General features: G+C 32.0%; 1 protein-coding gene across 4 annotated transcripts in view; it reads right to left on the bottom strand.

Moving 5' to 3' along the window:
* The window catches only part of LOC106457041 (protein dimmed-like), a 122,211-nt gene that overhangs the window by 3,653 nt on the left and 108,764 nt on the right, over positions 1-9,794 (bottom strand). The gene's annotated exons all lie outside the window — the stretch shown is intronic.

The raw sequence follows: 9,794 nt of genomic DNA, 5'->3' as shown, positions 1-9,794 counted from the left end.
GTAATAAGATTACCACATGAAGGTTTATTTGTTTGTTTTAAATATCCATGCATAGGTACAAAAGGGGTGTTTGCTTTAGCTGTCACTAGTTTTAAAATGGTAGTTTAAAGAGAAATCAACTAACCAAAAGCATCCACCGCTAACTCTTATCGATTAGCAGGATTTTACAGTCACTCTTATAAAGCACATACGGCCCCAAAATGCGGAGCAAAATTTTGTGACAACTATGAACCTTGGATTCACGGTCCAGCACACTAACTACTGGGTTACTCATGTCTAAACGTATGAATGACATTTAATTCACGTTTTATTATCAAGATTGTATTGCTAATTATTCAACTAGTTGTAAATAACAATTATTGTATTTCTTCTATGGGTAATCAAGTGCACAGGAAATTGTTTATCTAAGATAAAATCTACTATGCCTATCAATGTTTGAGTTTAGATATGATAGTTTTATACGTTATTAATAGGTATATGGAACTGTAGAAAAGTCGTAATACTGGCGAAGTGCTTTTAAGTAAGTTTAAGAACACATTCATAACTCGTTTCTTCGTTTAATATATATATATGTTTTATGTTGTCAAGCTAGGATTTAAGTTATGTTCATTTATTAACTTTCCAGGGTGTTTAAACTTAGCCTTTGTAAGAATGTTATCAAGTGCAAAATGAACATTATATACATATATAGAAGTGTATAAAACCACCCACACTGTTATTCCATCAGAACTTAACAGTTTACAAATTTAATTATTAATTTTACTTACTAAATATCAAATGAGTTTAAACTAAAGTTTAAAAGGTCATTTTTAATGTTTGGTTGATAGATGTTTAGAACAACTGCACTAAAAACCCCCTAGGTTTGAATGTAATTTATTTATAAGAAAAATAAAAGAAAACATTGCGAAACTTGTTTTGAAGAGATAGGATTTTAAATAACATCAAAGCTCAAAAGAAACAAAGTTTGATAACTATGTAACACACAAAGAGCAATGTTTCTCATTATTTCACAAGATTTGGGCAAGATTTAAAGATTTAATGGTATATATACATGCATACATATATATATATATATATACACATATATGTTTATATGTGTATGTTTATCCAAATAAACTGAAAATTCAATTTCCATGAACTTTCAGTTCCTACTGCCATACACATGTCAGGTTCTGTTATGCGTTACCAAGGCAACAAGACTGGTAACTACGCCCTGCAGTGAATTAGGAAGTAGCTGGCCGGCTAATATCGCACTTTTACACAATTAAAGCAATTTATTTCTTACCAGCAAACTTCAATTGTTTTTGCTCACTCTAGATCAGTATTCCGCTGGCGTTTCGTTTGCTTTCGTCTTCGATCATAATGTGAGTTTCTCCCTTCCGTGATTAAAATCTTAATTTGATTAGGCGGCCAACAAATTTGCTTGTCTTTCGAAAGGCGCCAGAAAGGTCCGTAAATCTCTAATGACTAAAACTCAGTATTAAATTGCATACACTGTAATGCTATATTTAAACGTCCTAGAAAGTTTTAAATGAACATAACTTAAATACTAATTTGACAACATAAACATGTATATATATATGTATTATATGAAGAAACAAGTTAAGAAGGTATTCTTAAACTTATTTAAAAGCACTTCGCCAGAATCACAACTTTTTTCTCAGCTCCATAACCTATTAATAACATATAAAAAATATCATATCTAAACTTAAACATTGATAGATATAGTTGATTTTATCTTAGATCAACATTAAAAATAATCTCTGGATACAGACCACAATTTCCTGTGCACTTAATTTACGTTTTATTACCAAGATTGTATTGTTAACTATTCAAATAATTGTAAATAACAATTATTGTATTTCTCTTTGTTTGTTTGTTTTTGTAAATAAGCACAAAGCTACACAAAGTGCTATCTGTGCTCTGCCCACAAAGGGTATCGAAACCCGGATTCTTGCGTTGTAAGGCGGCAGACATACCGCTGCGCCACTGGGGGGCTATTGTATTTCTAAAGGAATGTATTTCCATTAAGAAATGTTTCGCCATGGGTAATTAAGTATCATCCATACGTTTAGACATGAGTAACCTAGTAGTTAATGTGCTGGACCGTGAATCCAAGGTTCATAGTTGTTACAAAATTTGGCTCCGCATTTTGGGGCCGTATGTGCTTTATAAGAGTGAGCTTTAGCTGTCACTAGTTTTAAACTGGTAGTTTAAAGAGAAAGCAACTAATCAAAAGAATCCACTGCTAACTCTTATCGAGTAGCAAGATTTTACACATCTCAAATAATGCTCTTTCATGTGAATGTATTCATTTGAATTTAATTGATCTCTTACAACTGTGTACAACTTCAAAAAAATTACGTAATAAGATTACCACATGAAGGTTTATTTGTTTGTTTTAAATATCCATGCATAGGTACAAAAGGGGTGTTTATCTTGATAATTGTTTATTCCATGGAAGAAGAACGTGAGTTTAAGAAAACGAATGAATAAAAGAAAGTAAAGTAGAATTAAAAATTCGCATGTGATATTAATATTGCATCATGATATCAATTAAATTGATACACCTTATAACATTAGTCTCATTTTTATTTAGAGTAATAAAAAACATACTAGTAGAAAAGCCCGTCAAACATGACGAGAAACCATTTTTGAATGATTAACGAAAATTATAGAATTTAATTAAAATGAATTTCTCTGTACTTCCAAAACGCATCTACTCTTCACTTATTTCATCAGTCTCGAAGTAATTCTTTAATAACCACATTTTTAGTAAAACCTACGCAGAAAAATGAAATGTTATCATGAACAAAAGTACGTGTGCACTTTGAAAGAGACTTAAATAGCACTCTTGAGCCTTTTCACTGTATTCTAGATCAGGAAGTAGAAAACATAACGTGGACATTCCGACATAAATTTTCAACTCTTTCGACTGTATAAAAGATGAAATATATTTGGTAGTAATAAACGTTTATTTTTCTTTATGTTTTAAGGCCAGCTAGGTAATACGTGTGTTAAAATACCAAGAGAATATTTATTAATTAACATTTATTCACCACTTTAAACTCTTTAAACACTAACGCTATAACGTTAGTAATAGTAGCCCCATTTGTAGTGTAATTTAAGCAGAAGGCCTAATACACAAATTTCACGTAAGCTGAAACTTAGCTGAAACACTACTTGGTAAAATTTATTTTACTTTTGACTACAAATCAATGTTATAGAACTTCTGAATTAAATTATTTTGCTGTTATATCATCTAAGTTATATAAAATGATAAAACAAACCTTTTTAACAAATCAACATGAATATTGAGCATTCAACATAAACACCATAGTTGGCCTAAAAATAATCAGGCGATAGTTTTGTTGCTAAGCGATGATGTACATTTTTGCGTTGTTGTTTGTTATTAAGCACAAAGCTACACAAATGGCTATCTGTGCTTTGACCCAGTGGCACAGTGGTGAGTCTGCGGACTTATACTGCTAGAAACCGGGTTTCGATACCCGTGGCAGGGGGGGGGGGGGCATATTCTTGAGTATTACCATAAAAATAGAGTGTGAAATCGTTCTCGACAGAGTGACAAAGGGAATAAGCTTTTTATTCTTAGTTATGAAAGCAAAAGCTGAAAGTGAATCAGAGATCATTTCCTGTTGAGCTTTACTTATGGAATAAATAACGTAAATGGCAGATTGGAAAATGATTCAATGTTAATATCTATCGTAGCAAAATATAAAAATAAAACTTATAAATAAAGTAAAGTGAAAGTAAAATAAAGTAATAAAGATACTATGAACTCTCCTGCTCAAAGAAAATTTATATTAAAAGTGCACATAATTTTGATATTATATACTTCATCTTAGCGATCAATCTAGATCAAACTTTCATTGAAAATCTAATTTATTAGAAGTGAAGAAAGGAAATAGCTACATCGACAATTAGGGGATGAAACTATATAATAATAAGCCAAAAAAACCGTTTCAATAAGTCGAAGATGTTAACTAATGTAAAACTGTAATGGGAGATTGTGTGATTGTTACGACGCTGAAAAATACTGTTAAATGTTAAGATACGTTTGCTAGGTACAGACATGTGCTTTTGATAGTTAATATCTCGATTTTGGAAATAGTCATCTCTACAAGTATAAAACTAAACCCATTTACAGTCTAAATGAGATATCTTGAGAAACCCTTACATTATCAGATGTAAAAACTATTCAAAATATGCTAACATAAACAAACGAGAACCTTAACTCATTACACTATAGGGTTTACTTCCAGTACTCTCTTCTTTTTGTTAGTAAATAATATTTTTAGGATTTCATTGTTCGATATACAAAAGCATCACACTTGTCTAAATTCATCGCTATACTACTAATATTATTACTTGACTTAAAATTTGCAGACCCCACACAGCAATCCTGCGCCAAATTTCTATGTGTAGGATTATATATCATTTTCATTAAATACTAATTGAAATCATAGAGTCCCCCAGTGGGACAGCAATATGGTTACGGACTTACAACACTTTAGTTACCTACGGTGGACACAGCTGATAGTCCAATGTGGTTTTGCAACTAAAACAAAAATAATAAACTAAATTTAATAGTATTTAATCTTAAAGTAACTGAACATTTAGAGCAAGAAAAACATAAAACTTAGTTTAAACAATTATATTTTAATACGCATTATGATTAAGATGAAGCTTTAAGTTTTCCTGTAAGGTCTACAATACGTATAAAATATATGTTATAGAAAGAAGTGTAATAATATATTTATTGATTTATATAAGTTATAAACATCTTCATGGTATATCGTAGTGATTGACGTCAATAAAAGCATAATTGTTAGGTGTAAAAAAATGTTTAGAAATATATTAGAATAGTGATATTGGGAATCTTTAAATATAAGTTTTAATCAAGTTCATAATAATACCAATACTTGATAAAGGTTTGTTAGTTTTCATCAGAGTTATGTCGTCCCATGGGAAATGCATACTAATTTTATCCATTATTCAGGGGTATGTTCCTTGCTAATCCATATATCTACATTTTGTCATACGTTTTTCTTTCAATGCACGATTTAATTTCTTTTTTATAATTAATATCGCGGTTTTAAGACATTTTAATTAGGTAATGAAAGAAAAAATAGTCAAAAATTCTGAATGAACACCTGTTTAATTTTTCTTGGATAACTGTCACACATCAAATACATCTTTTACAGTTTCTGTTAAGTACAAGTTAAATTTAATATACTAATATTACAGACAACGAGGATGTGTTTTCATGAGATATTAACGCAATTTTAACCAGTGACTTATTGCAGTATAGTGATTCCAAATCATTTAAGTTGCACTCGGATATACCTACACAAGGCATTACAAAACATTTTTATCGAAGACATGCTATCAACTTCACACAATATTTTATCATCATCTTCAGGCTGGTATGTCTATGTGCATCACATATTGGATTGTTTGCACGTGACCCGAATTATATATTGGGCTTTATCACATATACACCTAACAAGTTTAACTACTGCCTGTGAAACCGGTGGTACTCATATAGCACAAAGGAAACCCCTTCAACCTTCCATCGATACACTGTTGGTGGAAGTAAGTCTGGAATGGGGATGAAATCTGATTCCCAAATCAAAGTCTACTAACTGACTTATAGAATATTTTGAATTATTAGAGCTCCTCTTGTAGAAGGTAGATTTTCTCTATCTGCCTGCTTCTTACTGAACAACTTCCAACGTAAGGTAAGGCTGCAGCTGTTATATCGCCAGTAGCATCCTACGTTGGTTTATATACACCGGAACAATATTCATATCTTAATTTTGTAATAAAGCGTACTGTTTTGATTACAAGAGAAAAATGACAAAGAGAGAGGGAGAGAGGACACAATGCATGGATATGTGGGTACTGAACAGCCAGCTGTATTTCTTCAAATATATATATATTTTTTAATAGAAAAACACTTTTCTGTCGATCTTATCATGTGGGCTCTTGAGGAAGTTTACTTCAATCACATTAGACAACATATTTTGGTCTTTGGCAACAATCATAGTCTTGATTGATGTCTGATACTATTGTATCATTTTCTGTGAAAGTATAAATTTTGCTGATACTTAGTGCTTGTGTGTGATGGGAATTTGAATCTAGACACCTTTTCAATTGAAATGCAATCTGAACTTTATAGAAAATCGATGTTTAGCACCTAGACACCTTTCACTTGTGGCTTCTTTGAAGTACATTGGTACACCTTAACGATCAAACATCCTGATGAATTTCTTCTCAGTGATTTGCTTTCTTATATACTCTTGCACAAAAGTGCTTGGATATATCAGTATACGTAATTACCCATTTGGGCTTTCCCACATCAGTACAACAACCATTCCACCTACAACTGTACAATTTTGGCCTTATTTATAACAAGAGGAATATCGACTTCATTGCTTACAGATGACAAAGCAATGTCAAATTCTGCATTATGAGCCTCCAATACAACCAGTAGTTTACTTTTCTCAAGAGCAGGTAGTACTTTCCCAATGTTGCCAAAAAAAAAACGACTTTTGATGATATCTGGGTATCTACCCAAAACTTCTCTGGCATCAGTATTTGGTCATTGCCTTGCTACAAGAACAAGTAAACAAAGAGAGAGCAAGCTCATCTCTCAATTCCTGTATCTGAGAAACTACTTTGTGGGATATTCACTTAGCTAGTCATTATAGATTCAACTTCTTTCTTGCTACCCATAAACTGACTTTCACAGTAATTATATGGTCCTGAACAAAGTTATTATATGCATTTTGAACAATATTCTTCTGGTTGTAAAGATCATGTACAACTTTTTCGGACATGATTGTTTGATTCATGAGACTCTTTAACTCCTCATCTCCACATGTGAACGGATCTGTGTAAGTCCTTATGAAATCCTTCAGTTTGTCAACCTGCTTCTTCTGTCATATTGCTATGCATTGGTTTTGCACTGTTCACTTGTCATTATGCGAAAAAAAGCTTTGAAAACAGTCTCAAACAAGCACTTTCCATTCAGTGTGATACTGGGGAGCTCATCTGAAATTCACCTCCATGATTCTTATGTTTTATGCCATGATCAAGGTAAGTAGCACAGAAGATAACTAGGTTTTTGCTAACAATAAAGTTTTCATTCTTAAATTCTCTCCATACTAAATGATCTGCTGCCTGCAAAGCTTTCACATCTCAAATAAGTACAAACGAAGCATTCTTTTATACGCTATTTTATCATGGGCAAAAATGTACCTCTGTCAGACTTTTAAGGGAAGCTAAGTGCCCGTTCCAAGAGACCAGCCGTGTAGCCTTAATGAAACTGAATACTGTAGGCATTATATCCTTAAGTCAGTAAATGCTTTGAAATGCAGTTTGTCAGAATTCTTAGTGTTGAGCTCATCCACGTGAGCCATGATGTTTTTTTTTATTTGGTTGCTATTAGGATCTGTGACTCAAGCATTTTTCAAGAACCTCACCACATGTCTTTTACAATTAATTATCAGAAATAACAAAATCATAGTGCAGTGTCAATTATTCCTTGGAGAAATGTTCGTGTATGTCTCTTGTGGGCTGGACATACCAAAGACAGAACCATCTTGCGACGAATTTTCAGCAAACTGAAGCATTCAATTTCAGCTAGTACAAACTTTTAGTTTCTTCTGTGATTGGTAAATTAACACTAGTGAAAACATGATGGTGCATTGTAGATGATATTTGACATATATTGCTCGTACATCTGTGGAATAGATGGGAGTACTTAATTTGACTTTCAAAACACTAAAGCCTGAAGCATCCAATGCATTTTAATTTTTTTCTCCTTCGATTTGAAAGAGAAGCCTCATCTCTTTAGCAGAAGAAACGAACAAAGCATGTGAGTGGCTGTAATAATGATCTTATGTTCATTTCACCTACAACTGTACAATTTTGGCCTTGTTGTATAACAACAGGAATATCGACTTCATTGTTTACAGATGACAAAGCAATGTCAGATTCTGCATTATGAGCCTCCAATACAACAAGTAGTTTACTTTTGTCAGGAGCAGATAGTACTTTTCTACTGCTGCCAAAAAACAACAGCAACTTTTGATGACATCTGGGTATGTACCCAAAACTTTTTTGTTTAGTTTTGGGCTGAAGTCTGAAGAAATAAAGACGAGGTTTCAAATGCCATCAATCTCACATTCTTTTGTTGTAGACACTTGCAAGGAGCTTCATTCTGTCACTTTTGTTAATTTACTATATGTTATTCTAAGCCGTTTCTTTGTTAACTAGGATCACTACAGTGCTCATCACCGTATCTGAAACACGTAAAAATCATTTAGTATTTTATAGAATTAAACATGTTTGTTTTTGTTTAGCACCAAACTACACAATGGGTTATTTCTAATGTGCCTACCGCGTGTATCGAAACACAATTTCTAGTATTATAATCTTCAGACTTACTGCTGAGCCATCGAGAGTGGAGTAGAGGGTAAAATGAATTCCGTAATACATTATATGCTATCATTAGTTTCATATTATACGATAGATAGTATTTCACATAAGTTAACCAAATGTAATTTTGCTAACTGAAATTTTTTAAATTTAGCAAAATTTTAGAGATAAGATATATTCTAAAGATGTAAATTATAAAATAACCGCCGATAATTTGAGTAACTGTTATCACGAATGCATAAATATTAACCCTATTTCCCCGCTGAATTCCTGTAAACTCGTTATGAGTATTTCCCTGCATTTCTGCTGCGTAACGTAGTCTATTTCCGCGAATTAACTTTAACTTCAGCAGCAATTAGCTTGAGTCAACAATCTATGTAGAATGTAAATTATATTTTCTTTGAACATAGCACTAAATGTTAAGATAAAAATGTCTCTAAAAACCTAGATTACTGAAAAACACATTGGGTTTGTTTGTTTATTGTTAAGCAGCACAAAACTACACCATGGGCTAACTGTGCTGTGCTCACTACGAGTACTGAACCCGGTTTTTAGAATTATATGCCTTCAGACTTAGCTCTGAGCCACTGGGGTTACATTGGGACATGTTGGATAAAATTACATCAAGCTCACAAAAAAAGACGCAAAATCCTGATATATGGTCCTGCGTTAGAAGCTTTAAGCCCTATAATTTAATAAAAATGCATCTTTATACAATGTTTCTTAAAACAAAAGTCTCTAAGTGTATATTGTCGAATATTTTGTATTAACAAAGAGGTTTTTAATGTTATACTGAAAACTGCATCACAACTAAAACGCCTCACTTAATTTATCATATTTTCAATTAAAATTTTCGGTTTTTTATTCAGTCGGTAGAGAAATGTGAGTTCGTATGCTGATGTAATAATGTAATTACAATTTTGTCTTAAATGATATTACTTTTACTTTAAAAAAAAACTACTGACTGAAGCAAAGTCACATACTTTTAGTGCTACAAGTGGTACGTGAAAATTTGTGAATTAAAAGCTCATAACAATATTGAAATTTAATATACATGATAAGCCTATTAAAATGAGAAACTGTTCTTGTATATGTGTGTGTTTCTTCCTTGCTGTGTTCGTTTTTTAATTACATTTCTAATATCAGTTTATCCTCTGAAATTTAATCCGCTGCCTCAAAATGTGGTACAATTACCAGATTATACATTTTCATCAAAATTAATTAATGTGTAGATTTTTCATTACATTTCAATGAAATATACGTTATGTTAGTTCAACGACATACAACATTTATTAAAGTAGAAAAAAAAATATTTTGCAGAAAACTTA

Source organism: Limulus polyphemus, unplaced genomic scaffold (assembly GCF_000517525.1).
Source record: "Limulus polyphemus unplaced genomic scaffold, Limulus_polyphemus-2.1.2 Scaffold285, whole genome shotgun sequence".
NCBI classification, from domain to species: domain Eukaryota; kingdom Metazoa; phylum Arthropoda; class Merostomata; order Xiphosura; family Limulidae; genus Limulus; species Limulus polyphemus.
This window is presented reverse-complemented; position numbering and strand designations above follow the sequence as displayed.